This window comes from Ixodes scapularis, unplaced genomic scaffold, assembly GCF_016920785.2.
Source record: "Ixodes scapularis isolate PalLabHiFi unplaced genomic scaffold, ASM1692078v2 PGA_scaffold2__306_contigs__length_199485367, whole genome shotgun sequence".
Classification (NCBI taxonomy): domain Eukaryota; kingdom Metazoa; phylum Arthropoda; class Arachnida; order Ixodida; family Ixodidae; genus Ixodes; species Ixodes scapularis.
This window is the reverse complement of record NW_024609857.1, coordinates 97280904-97301008: the sequence shown is the minus strand read 5'-3', so window position 1 is coordinate 97301008 and position 20105 is coordinate 97280904. Positions and strand designations below refer to the sequence as shown.

General features: G+C 48.2%; 1 protein-coding gene and 1 long non-coding RNA gene across 2 annotated transcripts in view; one reads left to right on the top strand and one right to left on the bottom strand.

Moving 5' to 3' along the window:
* Positions 1-20105, bottom strand: part of LOC8030480 (beta-1,4-N-acetylgalactosaminyltransferase bre-4) — a 201977-nt gene that overhangs the window by 164537 nt on the left and 17335 nt on the right. The gene's annotated exons all lie outside the window — the stretch shown is intronic.
* Positions 13417-17097, top strand: LOC121836771. Its single transcript, XR_006077993.1, has 2 exons — positions 13417-13549; positions 16966-17097. It is a non-coding gene; the product is annotated as an uncharacterized LOC121836771 (long non-coding RNA).

Here is a 20105-nt window from a genome sequence, read left to right as displayed (position 1 = left end):
AAAACTAAAAAAAAAAAAAAAGGCATGCGAGTCACTTGTTTTTGTAGAAAACAAGAGAATGAATCACGGCAAACAATACCACAATCCCAGCGAAAAACAAAACCCAAAATACTACCAGAAAAAAAAAAAAATTAGATGAGCGTCAAGACAACGACCATGACGTTTCAATCGTTTTGCCCCTGCGTACACCGCCATTTTGCAAATCTAACCGTATCCTCAGCTTCGTAATTCGCTGGAATCATTGCATTGTTCGCTGATGACGAACAATGCAATGATTCCAGCATGGCCTGCAACGAAGTGAGCTCGCATACTTTCTTCCTTTAGCGCGCATTCGCTACAAAAAGACGCGACTACACGAAGACACGGGATGATAACCCCCAGCCAGCGCTCAGATCATCGGGAGACAGGGCAAGTATGCCTAGATTTCAGTGTTTCCAACTACTCGCGATCGAGGGGGTCGCGTGGTTCATGAGCCGCGTTTTTTACAGCACGAGCTGCGAGGAGGTGACGAAAGCGTCGATCGTCTTCGAGCGTCTCGGCCTCTGCGCCCGCTTTCCGCCTCACCTCACGAAAACGCAAAGCATGTGCACGCACTTGCGGCCAATCTGCCCGCCAGGCGGCGTTGTTACATTGCAAACGCTCTCCGTGATTTCAGTTGCGCCCTCTCTCGCACCTGCAGTCTCTCTGGGCACGGCCGCGCTTGAGCGTTCCGCTGCCGGCTCCCACGTCGGTCATTAAACCCGGCCGGCAGCTTGCCACGCTTTGGCAACCGCCTCCTCGCCAGCAGAGACAAAGAACCACGCGTCTCCAGACACGCAGCTCATACGGGTGTCGCGAACTTCTGTCGCAACTTGAAGTTCGGCGGGTTTGGCGAACTTCCGAACTTCTTAGCAAAGTTCGACGAAGTTCGACTTGCGGACCATGTTGTCCGACTTCTGCGCAGATATCTCGAATTTTGGAAAGCAAATAATTCATAAAGTAGTTCATGCTTAGTTCGTTTATTCGTGTGAATCCACGAAACAATATAGCCAGCAAATATTGCAACTTTCCTCACCATGCAAGGGGGTCAGTCCCGTTTTTTAACTTCCGCGCCTGCGCACAAAAGACGAACTTTGAATTCGAACTTGAGTCGAACCTCGGCATCTTCACGACAGCCCTACCCAGATGGCGCGCGAGCGCGCGTGCAATGTCGTTGAACCGCGGTTTCTTGGCGGGAGGCCGATCACTGGGCAGCTTCGCATGTGGGTATGTGCTCCTCTGGGCCGGTTTGCTCGAAATGAAAAGCAGGCGGTCTTACTTGAGGAAGTCCCAAATAAAGGCGTTGGCAAAGCTGAGGCGCCCGAACGCGCGAGACACAATCTACACGTAGTTCTTGTTCTGGTTGCAGTCTGTAGTGTGTATATAGTTTAGTGTTGTAGCGGCGTGGTGTAGAGGTGTGGACCTCCACTGCGGCGCAAGTCGTCACCGTGATAGGGAATGGGGAAACCAAAAATGGGCAACACACACACACACACACACATATATATATATATATATATAGAGAGAGAGAGAGAGAAAGAGAGATTTTTTTAAGCTTATAGTTTTTTTTAAAAAGGAGATCAAAAGTTACATTTATGCGGTTTGTGCAGGTGATTTGTATGGCCAAGAAGACATTTTGTGGGTGGCTAATCTTTGCGATAAGTCAGCTACACTAATTAAAATTCGTTAATTATATTTTTAGTTAGTGAAAATAGATATGGTTCCAATTAGAAACTTACTGAGCGTCTTCGAAAACCACGAAAACCACTCTTTTTAGAACGACTTGAAGCTCGGGGCAAAGCTGGGGGTGCGCCAAAGTTACCACTCGTGAAGCAGGCGCAAAGCTAGACGGGCGGAACGCGATGATAATCTAATCATCCGCGTTCTGCCACTGCTACCTTTGAGCCTACTTCACGAGTGGTAACTTTGGTGCGCCCCTGAGTTCCCCACGAGCTTCAAGTCGTTTTAAAAAAAGTTGATTTAGTGGTTTTCGATGACGCTCGGAAAGTTTATAATTGGAAGCATATGGATATTTTCACTAATTAAAAATAGTTAACAAGTTTTAATTATTAGCCGACTCAACGCGAAGATAAGCCACCCACATAATGTCCTTCTGGCCGTATAACTCCCCTGCACAAACCGCTTAAGTGTAACTTTCCCGGCTTTTTTTAAACAAATCTGTAAAGCTTGAAAACAACACCACACACGTGTGTGTATATATATATACAGGGTGTTATTTTTTATTCGAAACAGATTTTAAAAAAAATGCGTCTTTACTGCTACGTGAATGCCGTCTTCACTATGTGTTTCTTGAGCTCGGCGGACATGCGAAGGGGGAGGGGGGGGGGGGGGGGGTGCAGGCTTCAAGCAGATAAGCGCACATGAAGGCACTCTACATTGGGGAATTGTAGTAGACCGTTTCCGCAGCCGGCTAAGCACCCGGATAGCGCTCCGTAATCCGCCACAAGACCTCGAACTATGCAGATAAGGCTGGCGGCGCGCATGCGCAGCTGCGGCGTTTTCTTCAGGGATACCGTAGCGGAGGAGAGAAACGGTCTACTACAATTCCCTATTGATCCGTCCTTACAGACGGTTCACAGTCTTCCGCAGAAATTTCAGTATGGCGTTGAAGATCTGTGCCCGCAGTTCCGCGTGGTGCAGTAGGGTGAATTTAGGGTGCCTTCATGTGCGCTTTGCTTGGGGTGATGACATCTGGCCATTTTGTTTCGAAAGCTTATTCTTATTTTTTTGTTCCGAAGCACGTGAAAGAGCGTGTCCCTGCACGCGCTCATGGCGCTGACTGTGCTATGGCGACATTTTGATTCCGGCGATTTCTTTGTATTTTCCCTGTGAGCGCGTGCTGTCGGCATCGGGTACTACGAATGATGGCATCACCCTAAACAGAAGGACATTGAGGCACTCTAGGTGAATTATACCTCCAACGGTCCAGTAAGGCAGAGCACTAATTGCATATTGGTGGTAGAGTTACTTCCTCCCGATCGCCTTCATGGTTCTTGGCATGAAAAAAGCGCATGGCCACTATACCTTCTCGTGCTGTCTTGTGTAGCAGTTGGTGTTACTTACCCTTTGGGAGTTTGTAAAGCGTAAATGGGGTATTTGCGCAGCTTGGCCTCACGCGGTGTAGTAAGGCAGCTTCATTAATCTACACGCACGCTTCTTTTCTGCGCTGAACTTGGTAGTGCTTGCGTTTCGACTGTATTAAATACGACACGACTCGTTTAGTTTCAAGTGAAAGCTGTAGGGCGGAACCCCTAAGACATATGGGAGGAATCACTGAGGTGTGTTAATTTACGCATTAGTGACTGCCGCCCCACACCAGATTCAATAACGCCAATCGCTCGTAGATGAGGAAGTGTCCAAGAAACGATGTAAATGCATGTCAAATTTCAATTTCCCCTTTCGACGCTCTCTACTGTCCACTCCTAGAAAGCAGTGGGGACTGCAAGCGTTTGTTCACATGTTTTCTACTCGGTCATTTACACCATATAGAGGGACGCAAACCGTAACCGAAACCAGAACCGAAAACCGGTAAAGAAGGTAACTTGTTTCGGTTACCGTACCGGAATAAAGCGCGAAACACATGTACGCCGAAACCGTCCGATCCGACGTCCGATCAGGCAATACGACGGTCGGAGGCGAGGGTTTTCAACGCTCTCCGTTGCTACGAAAACCATCGCCCCCGAAGGTCATTCCGGCAGTTCGCACGTCGAATCGGACGGTTTCGCGGTACATGTATTTCGCGCTTAAACGGGTACGGAAACAAAAAATGAAATGTTCATATCCCTCAGCCGTTTGGAGCCCACACCAAGCCTATCTCTCATCAGCCATCTTGAGTCCATCCAAAATCGTGCTGTTAGATTTATCCTAAACGACTATTTCCCAACGACTAGTGTTTCATCTCTCAAACGTCAGCTCGATATCCAAACTCTCAACGTACGACGTAAAATAACACGCTTAGGTTTGTTTCATAAGGTTTACCATTTTCACCCAATACTACGTTCCTCACTGCTTCTTCCTCCTAGCAAATCATCACGGCTCAACCACTCACTGCATGTGTCGCGGATCACTGGTCGCACTAATTATTTTAACCAATCTTTCTTCCCACAGACCATCATAGACTGGAACGACCTGCGACCTGATATAGTTGCCATTGATGACCCCACCTTGTTTCATGATGCTATAATTTCATGTTTTTACTAAGAATCAATCATTTTTTTTTTTTCACATCTTATGCAAGTGCAGCATTGTTAGCTGCAACACCTGGTGCTTTGTTCTTGTATTTTTTCATGTACGACCCCCCCCCCCCCCCCCCCTTATGTAATGCCCTTGAAGAAGGGCCCTTAAGGGTACAATAAATGAATGAATGAATGAATGAATGAATTCAGTCTTTTTGGACTGTTTGGTTCGACGCGCGATTTGTGAGTTGAGGAGGACAGCTATGAAGGAACATGTTGAAATTCCAAAAGCGTCGCTGCTCAGAGGGAATCTGCTACGTCACGGCTACGTAACAAGTTCCCCAACGTTGCTAGATTACCTCCCAAATATGATCCGCATGTATCCACCAGGTGCACATTGAAAGGTTGTTTAATTAGCTTTAAAATTAGTTAGCTTGTGCTTTCAACGCAAGACTGGTGTTATTGAGGTTATGGTGCAACGTGCAACACATTAAAGCTAAAAAATGAGCGCTGGAATTATAGTAGAAAGGGCGGGGACGCGGTACCGGGAGAAATGAATCGGTAACAGATATCAATAGCTGTTCAGCATGAACGCCAAACTTAACTAAATGGGAGGAATACCTAGGCGCGTTGTCGTAACAAAACCGTTAACTTTTTTTAAATCTTTGGTTGTTTGGCCACCGAAAGGTTCCTTCCCCTCCCTCCCTCTCTCTCTCCCTCTCTCCCTCCCTCCCTCCCTCCCCTTTTCTCACGTTCCTTCCTCCCTTTCTAGAGTCCGAAGAGTGATTACCATAGTGCTGCCTCGCCGCCCGCCCACGACGCTCGAAATAGCTTCGACCCGGCCATCGTTGCCTAAACCGGCGTACGATGGACGCTGCTGACCGATCGACGGGGAGCGAAAGCAACGCCCGAGTGCCTCCCCACATCGCTAGAAAACGCGCTGTGCACCGGAGACCGCTGCAGCCGCATTAACATGGTGCAAATAAAGACCGAGGAACGTCGTGAAACTTGCAAGCACAAAGTCGCGTCATGCGAACGAACGTTCCCCGATTCATGCGCAGTCGCTGGCTGGGAGGGAAGTCAAAGCGGCACGGTTTGAGAAAGGGTGGAGACGAACTGAGCATTGTGCGGCAAGAGAAAGACGGCGCACTTTCTCTACACAAAGTATGGTCAAAGTATACGGACGCTCGTGAAGTGCGATGAGAAGAACTTAACAAGACCGGGGCGGCTCGGCCCCGCTCTTTTGAAAGGCGGAAAGTCCGGGGAATATATAGGGTATCAGGCACGTTAACCCAATCATTTCAACGAAGGGAACAAGTATGACCCTCAGAACTAAACGAGCAATAAAAAAATTTTGGCGAGCGAATATTTCGAAAAATACATCCGGAATTTGCACCGTTCTCGAAACAGATAGCCCAACTAGACTGGCTTACTCGCATACCGAGTCAAGAAGGCTGTAGATACTATGTTAGCTCTTAAGCCGCTGTCAAACTATCTGATGCATCATACGCTGCAGACATGATGGCATGCGGTCTCAATCATGTTTTCCTCATACAACATGTCTGCAGACAGTTTTTGCATGACCAATGTGACATGCAAAGAAGAAACATGCTTTAGACAGTGGACTGTTTTTTTTTTTTTTTTATTATGTATAAGCAGTGTTGCAGCTGCTTTAGGCGATGAGTACAGGCCAGGTCCGCAGAGATACACACCCCGTTACCTAAGCTCTTGTATATGAATAAATGAAACCAGTCGAGCGTATTTCACGGACGCTCCCACACCCAGACTTCAAACCAAGAAACGAGGTTTCTTCCCCGGCCGATTGAAAGGCGACACGGGAACCCGTCAATAACGGTCTTTCAGAGATTATCGGGTCCCTTGTTTGCTCCCGGTCATTTTCTCAGACTTGGAAAAGTCTGCAAGAGCACTGCCAGAAAGAGCTCCGGATGACGAACACAAAGCAGTTGACCTTTCGGGAGATTCATTCATTTCTTTCTTTCGACGAACCCTAACGTTTATGATTCACACGAGAATGCCCCGTGTATGCAGTCGCGGCACGTCATGAAAGGGGCGATGAATGAGTTAATCAACGCGGAAGACAACTTAATTGCCTTAAATTGGTCCGCTGATGGACGCATTCATCGGTGTTGTTAAACATTCTGAGAAGGGCAGGTCATTCCAGTCAACAGAAGCGCAGAAGCGGCGTTCGGCTAATATTACAGCAGCACGGTCAATGCTGCAGAGCAGACTTGTTTATATATCGTCAACCTCGCCGTACACCAAGCACCCTGCGATGCATAGCAGCGGCGATCGGCTCGGCTTTGCGGGGAAGTACACTCCAGGTATCTTGGAGTGCTAAGATCAAGAGTATGCGGGATGGCTGGTATTTCTAGATACGAACCAAAGACACTTACGATTATGCCGCTTCGACAGAACAGCAGAATCTCAAAGGCCAGAAGACGATTGAAAACGAGATAGGACGAGAACAAAAAAAACAAACTTCGTCAGACCTACATTTTGAAGTAATGAAAGTATCGATTACCATTTGCTTGCAGAGGTACTTCAGGCAACAGTAGCAGACTAAGGAATGGAGCCGACTTTAATGTTGTATTTGAGCTGTGCTTAAACCCCCCCCCCCCCCTCAAAAAAAAAAGACTTCTTTAAAAAAACACATTTTTATTAACATATTATATCAAACAAAAAATGTGCGGCAGAACTTTCGTTACTGACAAAAACCTAATAATACGTTTCTCGGTCGGTAAATATCGGTGCCCATCGTCTACGTACCGAAGCTCATATACGGCGACGTCCAACAAGAACGCCATTGGTTGTCGATATATGCTCACATGACCGCTGGTGCCAGGCTGCCAGCCAATGAGAGTGAGCTCAGCGGTAGTGATATAATGGCGGCCAAAGTTTGAAATGTACCAAATCTACAAAATCCGCTAAATTTGGCAGGCTATGTCAAGTCCATCAAATGTAGCAAACTGTGCCGATAACGTTCTCTTGCAGCGTTAAAAACGATAAACAAATGGTGGATCAGCCTACCATGGGTATCAGCCAGACATCAGCTCGTCCGGTGTATTTGTGAAGTGTCGCCCCGTTATTGGATTGGAAACTCCGGTCAAACAGACGGCAGCATGTGGGTAAAGCATGAAGCTGAGAAACAGTGCTCGCGCGACCGTATAGTTGAGACCACTTAGCGACTAAGACATAAACGACGCTGGGTGCAACCGCACCGTTCGAATCATTCGTAAAGGCCAGCAAGGCAGAGGCGCGCGAGCACCGCGAACGAGTTAGAACACCGGGCCACCGGTCATCATATGGATCAATACTCCACTCCAGGTCGCGTGTCCAGCAAGTCGTCGGAAAATTGCTGACGTTACTCAGCGGGTACGCGCGAAGCACCAGCTTTAAAGGGACACTGACACCCCCCAAAAAATTTTTTTTATTTTTTGCCAGGCGCTTCATTATGGTGTCGGGGGACTACCCAATTAATATTTTGCAACAGAGTAGCGTATTTCTTTAATAAAGCCAAAAGACGCAACTGCTCGAAACCGAAACCGAAACCCGACGGAGGTCGGAGAAGTGGAGAGAAGAGAGTGACTGGCGGAAGTCACGTGGCTACACCCGACCGTGCTTTTTTTTTTTTTTTTTCTCCTCTCCGGTAGCAGACGACACGACATGCGGCGTGCGGGAACTGCTTGCCGTGCCATTCTTTTGCAGTTATGTTTGTTCCGCTCGTTGTTATGTACTCCAAGATGAGTTGTTTTGTACATTGAGGAGTTAGAGATGAGTAGTGAGTGCCCGTGGTGAATTTCCATGATCGGCTCCGAAAAGTATAAACCCAAGATGTTGCGTGAAGAGCTGGCTCACATGTCCTGCATCCGAAAAAAAGTGGCATTGTCGAAAGATCAACGGGATCGGGACCAATGGCTGGCTGCAATTCCTGCAGAACATTTACGGGCGCCTCGGAAAGCGGACGCTACCTGATTTATATGCTCCTTGCACTTTGTGGAAAGTGATTACATTGAGTTCGCAGGTGTCAAAACGGAAATCCCATACCGTTTAATTCAGCGAAGTATCGTCCACAACATTTGTTTGTTATTTTTTTTTGTTTGTTTCTTCAGTGATGATTGTAAAAAAAAGAAAAAGATATGTAAACATCAAAAATTGTTTGCAAAAAAAAAAAAAAAAATTACGGGGGATCGAACCCGGACCTTCGGTGTGTGAAGCGGACGTCTTTCCCACTGAGCTACTGGGGCATCTCGTTTCTGGTGGATCTCTTTCCTTAGTAATAATTCAGCCGGTAAACTGTAAGTTGGAAAGTTTGCTGTCGATTTTTCTTTAGCAAAAGCACTCCCGGGTCGAAGTCGGGAAGCACCACGCTTTGGGGACATTCGCACCCAGTAAAGAAATCGTACGCGTGCATATTCAACTCGAAGTAGACACGTCGTGCTTGACGTTTGCGCGAGCGTTGTCTTCAGCCACGAGAAGGGAGCGACGGCTCGGCGACGTCTTCGTGCAAATCGGCTTGGTGGCCGGGCGTGTCGTACGGGATGAATACCAATTCTTTTGATCAGTCCCAAATTTCTCTTTTAACGGTAGACAGAATTCGCCGGTACCGCGAACGACAGTTCTGAAATACAGGTCCCACGCCCGTCGTCCGCTGCCATCGCCGTCCCCGCGAGTCCCACGATACGCGAAACGACGAACGCACAGAATGCTTCCGGTTGTCTGTGGAACTTTTTTTTTCAATCAACGTATTTGCAGCTTTTTAGAAGCCACAAAAAATGGGTTTCATATTTTTTTCTATTTTTAATATTGAGTGTGTGCCTTCAGTGACCCACGACTTTGATTAAATTTGGTGGTCGCATCGATACCTTAGAAAATGGCCCGTGACCGCGGAAAAGAGAGTGAGCGAGACTCGAACCGGCCAGTTCTTGATCGGCGGTTTTCGGGCGGAAAGAAACCGAATTTCGAGCCGCAAATTCTGTTCTGGGTAGTTGAGCCCTCATATGTCACGTACAACTAACAACCTCGGATAGCATAAATACCCTGTCAGTGTCCCTTTAATAACAAAACAACACGGCGGCATGAATGGCGATAATGGAGCCTAAAAAGACAGGTTGGTGCAACACATATTAGTTTGGCATCGGGAATCGCGGACGAGTGTCGTGCCATGACGCTCATCCGCGATTATCGAGCGTGTATCACGGTATTGCAACAAGCGTGAAAACTTTAACGAATGCTTTTTTCTCCATCCTTTAGAAGTTTGCGTGCAACCTGCCTCAAATCATACCGAAAGAACTCTTTAAAACGCCTTTAACGGTTAAGCACTTCTCGATTAGACGTGTTGAAGCCCGAATGATTGAAGGCTAAACGTTGGTTCGGACATCTGCGTTTAGAGTATAGAGCCCTCTGCGTGACGAGTTTGTTGTTATGGCAACCGAGGCCCTCGTAACGCGTCGTATAGTGGAACGCAACAAGTAGCAACGCAATTCATCGCGCCCTGTATATATTAACAAGTTGTAGAAAAGCGTACGCAAAAATAAAAGAAGAAAATGGTGCCATCGTCATGCGCGAATTTAAAACGCGGTTTGGGCTCGCCGCAAGCGCAGGGGCAACGGCGCCATTTCTTAGCGTACGTCTTGGAGAAGCAGGGATCCAAGATATAAGTTGTCAACTGTCTTGGAATACCTCCAACTGCATTAACCTGTAAAAAAAAAATGCTGATTTTTGCGAATACGTAATTGTGTCGCATGCAAACACGAGTTTACCGTCCGTGTCTCGTGGAATTCCAAGATATAGTTGAACAGAGTACCCACACTTTTGGGGCACCTAAAAGGCACTTTTTTTTTTCTTTTATTATATTCAGATGCACTGTAAAAACGAAAACTGGCTGTTTCCTTTTGAAAACAATATTTCAAAATACTGACACAGTAGAGCACTGCTAGATGCTATTTGATGTTTGCAGTACACCAATATCCATCGGCTGTAGATGTATCCGCGGTTGTCCACCTTAATTTGCTAATCAGTAAAAGCCCGCTCGCAAAACTGCAGTACATAAACGAGCCAACGATTCAACGCGCTGCATTCCTTAGTTTCTTCATTTGGCGGTTTTACTTCCCTTTTGTGCACGATGACCCCCAAAGAAAAGGGAAGACAAGCGAGAAAGAGGGGCGGGATCCGACTGCATAAGTATACACAAAAGTGCCGTGGCGGCAAAAGAGTGCGCCCCCTCCTCCCAGCGCGGAATCGATTTTCTTTTCCCTTTTACGCCGCTATTCTCCGGGGCGTTCCAGCCGGCGGCTCTGCCGTTGGCAACGGTCATCAGCCCAGTCTGACCCTTCGGAGCTCTAAGGACAGCACAGTGCTGACCGACGTCAGCCATGCGCGTCAACGCGATCCCCGAACCGCGATTCCTCTTTTGGACAGGTACGCATTCTCAAATCATACGTACAGCAACGCGCGCTTGTCCAACATATACACTTCAAAACCGGGTCTGCTAAAACCCATATGGGCGTCTTGCTTAATATGGGTTCTCAAACCGGGTTCGCAGGAGCCTAGGGGTGAGTCTACCCATCATGGATTTCCCCGAACTCCCAAATTTCCTCCACCGTCCCCGTCCCTGTGTGTGCGTGTGTATGTGTGTGCGCGTGTGTGTGCGTGTGCTTTTGTTCTTCCAGATTAGGCTCGATTTTAGCAGATCAGAGTAGTCCACTGACGCAAAACTATGAGCCAAACGCTCCCAAGCATGCGCATTATTGCTTGCACTGCTTTTTACTCCACCAATGCCATCGTCAGGAAGGGTTTCTCGGCTTTCAGTCAAGCCTGATATGGGTTCCTCGAGATTAAGAAGTTGGAGAAGCACGGATCTAGATCATGGGTTCGCAAACTTTGTTCCTAAAAACCAAGGGTCCCTTCAGACTACCCTCATGTGTTCCCCGAGTTCCCAAATTGTGTCAACCATGCCTGCCCCGAAGCATTTGTTGTCCCTAGTTTTAAGCCCTACTTCAGCTGATCCGAGTCTCTGCTTGAGTTAAACATTGAATATTATTGCCTACGAGGTCTGTATGCGGAGCGCAAGTCGGTCTGCTTCCACGCGAACTGAACAAAAAAAAAAAACAGTGGGCAGATTTCAAGGCATTTGGCGTTTAGGACTACGGACTATTCTTTCGACCGAAGTCAATCAAAGCACGGCGTCCTTCACACGTCACCGCAACTCCTGCGAAAAAAGCGGACGACTTGCTCTCCGCATAGGCATCATAACTGCGCTTGATTGCACTAATCTCGAGACCGAGGGGAACGTTCCTCGACTTCAAGGCAGTCGTCACTGAAAGGATGAAAACGGCAGGGTGTTCTTATTATTGGCCTTCAGCACCCGCCCGTTGCCTTCGGTCGGGCTTTGGCTAGGCGTGCACGCCCGGAGCTCGCGAGACACCCAAGTGTTATCCAAGGTTGCAAGCCCGCGCTGGAGGCGGGAAAACCAAGAACTCCTCCCTGCCGTTTTCAACCTGTCAGTGTTTATAGGAGTTCCTGGAGTCTGAAAGCCCTTGTTCTGGAAAACGCTCAATATACTATGCCATCCTCGACAGAGGGGACTCGTTCCCCAAAACAATCCCTTTTCCCCAACCCAACTTGGGAGTGAAAGTTTTGTTGCTGAAACTTGCGCATGTAAAAGCGCAAGTAGTGCGCCGCGCCACTTGGACGACGTTCCTCAAACGCAGGAGTCTCGTTCCAACCTTCGAAGGAAGCAGTCGACTCTCCGCGCTGCTGCGAACCTCCAAAGAGAGCGGACGTGCTCCGGGCCCCGGAAACGCCGGAGAACGGAACGTGATTCTGCATGAACACCGACCGCCCCGCTCCGTCGGCCCGCCGCTGCACGTCCGCGGAAAAGTGCCTTTTCAAGCCTTAGTGCGAAAAAAATACCTGTACCGTGAGAGAGAGAGAGAGAAAAAAACTTTTTATTGTCGTGATTCATTGGACGTTTTAAACTGCAAGGAATTGCTGGATGCAATTTTCATCTCGATGAGTGCGAGACTTTTTGTGCTACGGGACTTCTAACCCGCCACAAACCTTCGGATCGACATGGAAGGGATGGAACCTTCTAGAATGGCTTCAGCATGGGGATACGACCCGGCGTCGATGGAATACAGCTACGTGGACCTCACGCAGCACCGCCCACCGACAGAAAGCCATGGCGGCGCCGAGGAAGACCCGGGATGGAGCACGCAGCTCCGTAAAAGACAAGCAGCACTCAAGAATCCCCAACTGGAGAGACAAGCGGAACCCCTGAAACCGCAGGTAGGAGCAAGGCCTAAGCCTCAAAAAAAAAGGCCGACGTCGTCATTAAGCTCAAGACAGCGCTCAGCCTAAAAGACTTAGAAAGAGAAATCACAAGAAGCATTAAGGGGCCCTAGAGGTCCCGCTACCGCGCTACGTGAGGGGCCCCTTATAAGAGTACATGAACAGAATATCATCGTCGCATGCACATGCGACGAAGAGGGTGCAGCCGCGATCGCGGGGATACGTCTCATTCGGCTGGCTGGAAAGAAGATTGAAGTCCGACGCATACCCCACACTTCGGCCGGAAGTATGCAGAGGGATTATCCACGGGATTCAACCCGAAATCAACAATGACAAGATCGAGAATAAATCCAAGCACCCGGATTCAACATCCTAGGAGCCAGAAGACTCGGCAAAACAAATTCTGCCATAATTGTCTTCGCCGGGAACAGAGTGGCCAACACAGTGAGGTAAGAGTGGCTAGAAAAGCGATGCTTTATCTACAGAAATACTAGAGTGGCGTGTCTCAATTGTGGAGATTCAGAGCACAGGGCGCATGTGTGCAACAAACCAAAAGGTTATGTCTGTGAAATATGTGGACTGGCCAATCCCATGGATAAACACGTATGTGTTCCCGTATAGCGCGGTGTGCAAAGGACCACACAAGACCTACGCGAAGGAATGCAAGCAGAAATTCTTTCGCCCAGACCAGACTTTCAAGATGACGGAGGGCGACACAAGACCGAGCAAAAAGGCGGGGGACGAAGCCGACGGAGGAGGCGGCAACAGGTGGGGTGGAATACGTCAGCATCTATAGGTCAGTGACACATGGACGTTCGTCATCACGTCACCGCGCCGAGTCACGTGGCCGCTCCACGTCACGCGGCCGCCCATCCTCCCGGCCCGCGAGGAATGTGAGCGTCGGCCGAAAACGTGGCGCCCGAAGTGATACTCCAGGAAGCCAACCTCAAGCCAAGCCAACCGGCGCGGGGAAGCAGACGTCCTCAGGCCGCCTCCCGCCAGGAATGGACAAGACATCGAGTAAGGTGAGCTGCGCAGAACGGCCTCCCCTCCCCCCCCCCCCCCACACACACGCACAACACACTCTGCAAAACGACGAAGTACAGGCACTCAAAAAGGAAAATCATAGTCTTAAAGCGCGTTTGGTAGCTATGGAAGCACGCTTAGAGGAACTTGCAAGGAAAAACACCCAGCATCAGGACGCGAGTGAGCCTAACACAAACTCACACACTCTACAAATACAGCAGAGCAACACAGCCAAGTGCAACCATACTCGCAACCCACTCTGGGGGACACATACCAGGAAATCATCCAGGAGTTCAGAGCCCTTAAAGACGAAACACGAGCCCAGTTCCGGCAAATACAAGCCCAGTTCCAGCAGATCCAACAAACAGAAACCCAGTTCCAACAAACCCTCACACGAATGGGAGAGCAAATTGTAGAAAACAGTATGACAATCGCCACCATAAACGGAGAAACGCAGGAAAGGAAAAGCTAGACGCAAGGACGCCAGATCCACAGCAGACGACCTGGGCTCTGACGACTCAGTATGCCAAACGTCCCTAAACTATACGTATGGCAATGGAACTGCCGGGGCTACAGGCGCAAACAATCTACCTTAAGCCTCTACATCTCTCAGCAAACCAACGCCGCGGCAGCTATTGTGCTACAAGAACTCAATATGACGCCTATCAAGCTAAGGGACTACAAAACATACCAAAAATATCAATACACGGTCATACTTGTGCACCAACAATACACGGCCATCCTACAAGAACCACTGGACACGGACACCTCTCACTGCCATGTTACCATCCTTCCCATCAAGAGAGGGGCGGCCGGAATACACATTCTCAACGTGTACTGGGACCTGGGGGTCACACCACAAATCTGGAAAAAAGCCGAAGTCAGATTTATCCCGAAGCCTAACAAGAAACTCAAGTTAGAAAATCTCAGGCCAATCTCGCCTACCTCGTGTCTAGGAAAACTCTTTAAAAGGGTAATTAACCCGAGGCTCACCAAATTAATTGAAAGGAACTCGCTACTGTCAAACACACAATTTGGATTTTGGCCACACATGTCAACCCAAGACATATTGCTATGGATATATAACGATCTCCTGGAGGAGCCAACCATGGCCCAAACTAGGTACATTCTCGCTCTCGACCTAAAAGGAGCGTTTGACAATGTTCTACATAGGAGTATACTCAAGGGTAACCCCTTGAGTATATTGCTATGTAGAGCATTGTCAAATGCTCCTTTATTGTACGGTCAGACAAGCTACTTTATCCCTGGGGAACATCCAATCGAAGTCAATAACTCTAGGTTCCTGAGGTACACCTCAGGGAGCGGTACTCTTGCACCTCCTTTTCAACCTGGCAAAGAGAGACCTCCCCGCCGCATTGGACAGCATTCCCGGAATCAGTCACGCCATCTATGCAGATGATATCACGGTATGGTGCAGGACAGGGAATGATGCGGAAGTGGAAGAGAGCTTGCAGAGGGCCGCAGACACAATTGACGCTTATGCCAAAAGCAGGGGTCTGCAATGCGCCCCGGAAAAGTCCGAACTTCTAATCTTTAAAAACCCCAGACAGAAAACAAGCGAGCGCATTGAAATCGACATCAATGGCGAGTCGGTCCCACGACCCGACTGTATTAAAATACTGGGACAATACATTCCGTAGGGCAGGGGAAATCGGGGTACACTCAAGAAGCTCGGAGGAACAACTGAGCAAGTGCTCCAGAAGATCAGAATAAGAAACAAACGCCACGGACTTGGTGAAAGGGAAGTTTCACGGCTAATGCGGGCTTTCGTCGTCTCTCGCATTATTTACGGGACGGCGTACCTCCGCCTTACAAAGGGCGAGGTGGAGAAACTGAATGTTCTAATTAGAAAGACATATAAGACGGCCTTGGGTGTCCCAAGCTGTACATTCTCCTGCAGACTTTTGGAGCTCGGGGTCCACAACACGGTAGAAGAGCTTTGGAAAGCTCAGATGCTCGCCCAAATGAGGCGATTAAACAAAACAGCAAATGGCAAGTGGCTCTTGGCGCAGTTAGGCCTCACCATCCCTGGCGGGAAACCAGAGCCCCTAGAAGATCTCACCCCGGAAATGAGGGAGAAAATTAGCGTTAGTCCAATACCTAGACACATGCACCCCGTACATAATGCCGAGAGGAGGAGAGCTAGGGCTGAATCCCTCGGTAGATTGTGGAACAACGACCAGAACACGCTACGTAGACGCTGCCGGACCTCAAGAAGGACATATGGTAGCTGTCGTCACGACACCGGACGTAAGAGTACTAAACTCAGCCTCAATGAGAACCAAAGTCGTCACACACGGGGAACAGGCAGCCATCGCCTTAGCCATTGCCTACAACCCCCGCGCAATAATTCTCACAGACTCGCAAGAGGCCTGTAGACACTTCGTTCAGGGCTCAGTCAGCATACTTCCCCATGAAATACTTCGTAGACACCCACCGGAGAAGGTGTTTCTCATCTGGACGCCAAAACACACGGGGCAAAAGGGGAACGAGGCCGCCAACGCCACAGCCCGAGGTCTTCTCATCCGGGCCCCCTCACGCCAACCCCCGTCTTTGGACATGGCGACCGTAACGTTCGCCGAATATTTAACTATATCGAGACTTAACAGAAGAGCATTCCCTCCTCCGGACAAAAGCCTAACTAAAGAAAATGAATACATTCTTAGGAGACTACAGACAGACACACTGCCCACGTTGGCTAAACTACCACTCCTGGTACCCTCACTATATTCCCCTTTCTGCCCGCATCGCCGGGAGAAGGCGGACGCATACCACATATAGTATGGGCATGCCAACACACACCAACTATAGACTCGATCTCACACACGTCAAGGGAGCAGTGGGAGGTCATCCTGCGCAGCGATGGCCCTGCCTGCCAGCATTGGCTGGTAGAGAGGGCCACTGCGGCGTTGGAGGCCATGGAATTCTGGAATTACGATAAACACCTTCTTTCCTCCCCAATTCCTTTTTTTCTTTTTTTTTTTTTTTCTTTTTTCGGAAATAAAGATGTTTTCAATCAATCAAAAACCCAGACGCACCGGTGCGAGCGCAACGCTTCAGAGGATCGGGCACGCACCCAGAAAGCTCCCCGGGCACCCTCGTTAACTTGCTCATTAAAAAGAGAAGCTAATGGAAGACACCCATTTGGTTTTCCTAATATTCTTCTTTTTTTTTTCTTTTTTTTACAAAGACGAGTTTTAATTTTGAGAACCCTACACAAGAAAACACAAAAGCGAACAATTACAAAAGATAGCATCGCCCGTGTTCCTTCCCCACACACAGTCCTTCTATTACGCCTGTTCTTTGGTCCCAAACACAAGCATAATTTAACATCAGACCCCCAGTCGGTGGTCGTGCTCTTCATCTCAAAAATACTTTTTTTTTTTCGCCGCAGGACGGACGGAAGCAGCCAGCGGAAGACACGAGCCCTCCGGGAGAAAACCTGAAAATGCGTCAGGCGAACGAAACGCGCAAAAAATGCCCCGCGCGGTTCAACAAGCTACAAAAAAAGCTAACAATGTCGAGAGAAAAAAAAAAAGAAGAAAGAAGGAAAAAAAGATTTCCATTTCTTGTTCTCAGACTGACTCCTCTCGGGCATTCTTCTTTCCGCAGTCGCTGTTTATCTCGGCAAGTCACGGATCCCTTGGAAACGGGACCGCGCGCGCGTCGTCCTCCTGTAGCGAAAGGACTCCGGCACGTCCATCCATGCAGGAAAACGAAGAAATATGAGTAGCGCACTTTTTCCTGCTCTCTCGTCCTTTGTCGCCTTGCAACTGCGCGTCCCCCAAGATCCGTTCGGAATATAGGACTGCATCCCCCCGAGTCGGGCGTAGCGAGCGAATCGAAGAGCGCTCGCGTCCCGAAACGATCATACGCGAGAGAAAAAAAAAAACAAAAAAAAAAAACCATTCCAGTTTAGACGCACGAAAAAAGAAAAAAAAAAAGAACAGCTCTCGTAGACAAAAAGAAAAAAAAAATCGAGCTGGATGTATAGGTCCATTTGAGCGAATGCAATACACCGTCGCGTCCAGCCGCTATTGATTGCTTCGAGCGCCAGTTTTCTAACGGTATAGCTTTATTCTATGGGAACATCCCACGGAGGTTGCTTGCTGGCGTTGTTCGAAATGTGCACAGGGGCGTCGGCAATCGAGCGAAAGCTGATGGTTTGACGTCGTAGCTCCTGCCATGAGAAGCGAAGTGTCACTCGACGTCATATGGTGGCACGTGACGTCACAATTTCCCCGCTAAATTTAGCGGGGAACTATGTCCGCTAAATTCCACTATAAATTGCTGCTCCTAGAAAAACTTAAGTGCTATCGCACTGTGATTGCGTTTGACACAAGTCTAAAGCCGGGGTCACACTGCTAATACGTCGTACAAAAGAAAGCCTTCAAAGAGATTCGAAGGCGAGCCACCGCGAGATCCGTGCTTCGAATGCCGCATGGCAATGAGTTCAAGGTGGAAAAACCCGCACGCGGTATCCGGAACCACGGATATTGCGGTGAGTCGTGTTCGCACACCGTCTTTTAAAGGGTGTATGGGCAGTGTAACCCCGGCTTAGGTAGGGCAATCTTGTTTTCTCTGTTTTATTATAGCGAGTTCGTTTCACACGTACTTGCAGTGCGCGAGTTCTTTCCCAGAATGCATCGCACTCGCGCCGCACGGAGAACCGCGCCCGAGCCAAGTTGCCGAATGCACCGACGCAGCATGATGCTGTCAGTGCACTCTAAATCTGATTACGTATAACATGCGGCACAAAAGTTCATATTTTACGTTTACGCATGATTTATGCGCAAACATAGTTAATTCAGCCGGGGACACACTGCTTATACGTCTCATAAGAGAAAGTCTGCAAACAGATTCAAACGCACGAGCCCCACGAGATCCGTGCTTCGAACGCCCCATGGCAACGAGTTCAAGGAGAAATTTGGCACGCGGCATTCAAACCACGGGTATGGCGGTGGCTGATATCTGCACACTGTCTCTTGTATGATGTGCAAGCAGCGTGACTCAGGCTTTACGGGCGTCTTACTTATTCCAAGAATAAGAAAGAGGCTCATTTTGTGCCGCTTGATATCGTGCGCAACGTATTTAATGTGCAACACGGTTCATGGGTAATATGAATCAGACTTGTACCGTACGCATTACAAGTAATCAAATTACTTGTAATCAGGGATGGGCAAAATACATGCAAATATGTATCGAAATACAAATAGAAAATACTTCGTCAAAAATGTATTTAATTACAAATCTAATTACATTTCCAAAAAATAAGTATTTAAGTACAAGATACAAATACAACCAAATGTATTTGGTCTCCTCCAAATACTTTTCCAAATATATTCCTCAAAATTTGCGTCAGCGACTTCAAGGCACCTGCAACGGGTTTCCGGGCATCTCATTTTGATTTTGCATCGCACACTCGGGCGTTAGTGTGCGAGGCTCTAGTAACGTAATTAAGTATAATCAAAAAAAAAAAATGTAATCAGCTTGGACGTAATAGGTGAAAAAAGTACAGAGCTCCAAGCAGCTTTTTTTTGTCGATTGCATTTTGGTACAGACTAACGAAGAACCGAGACGACCAAGACGCGCAGCACTAGCTAGAGAAATTTTTATTGTTGCAACTCGCACCAGTTACGAAAATCTGGACGACCCGTACATTTAGAATGTTCCAGGCAAAAATATGGATGGAAATCAGGCTGCAAAGCATCACAAGTTGTCACAGGCCTGTCTGCCTGTGAACGTCGATTTCGTCACTATTCTTGCCCTGGACAAGCACCGTAATCACAAAGTCACTAAACGCTTGTGCTTGATTGAGAGACACTGCATTCGGTACAGAACGTAGTTTTCTTCCTGTTCTGGACAGTGTCACAGTGCCAATAAATTTGAGGGATGTATTTTCGCCCACAAAATTGTATTTAATTACAATTGTATTTGAAATACCCACGTTTTAGTATTTAAATACACACGTCAAATACATTACCCAGTTTGTAATTAAATAGAAATGCAAAGTACACAAATTGTTTGAAATACGTATTTAAATTACTTGTATTTGAAATACTGCCCATCCCTGCTTGTAATCGATTACTTTTTGGAGTAATTTTGTAATCAGTTGATTACTTTTATTAAGCAGGAATCACGAGAGTAATCTGACTACTTCTTCAAGTAATGAAAATGACTTCTGACCGTTACTATTTCTCCACGGGACCGCATGCAGCGCACTGCTCGGCTCTGTGGCGGGCGCTTTGGCGGCGCACGTGCCCTCCGCTCGTCCAGAGAGGAGGGGAACAAGGTGCTACTTGAAGCAAGTCCTCCGCCTTACTCTGAACGAACGGTGAGCAAAGATGCGAGGCCAAGCACCCGCTAAAAAGCCTAGAAATAAGCTCCATGGGGATAGGCCTTGGTACGCTGCTGCCGCAACTCGGTTCCACAAGTTCCCGGACCAGCGCTTCATACTTTCCCCGCACAGCAATGCAGCAAAATACGTTGGTGGGAAATATAAGACTCTTGCATGGGCACTTGAAACCAGCCGTG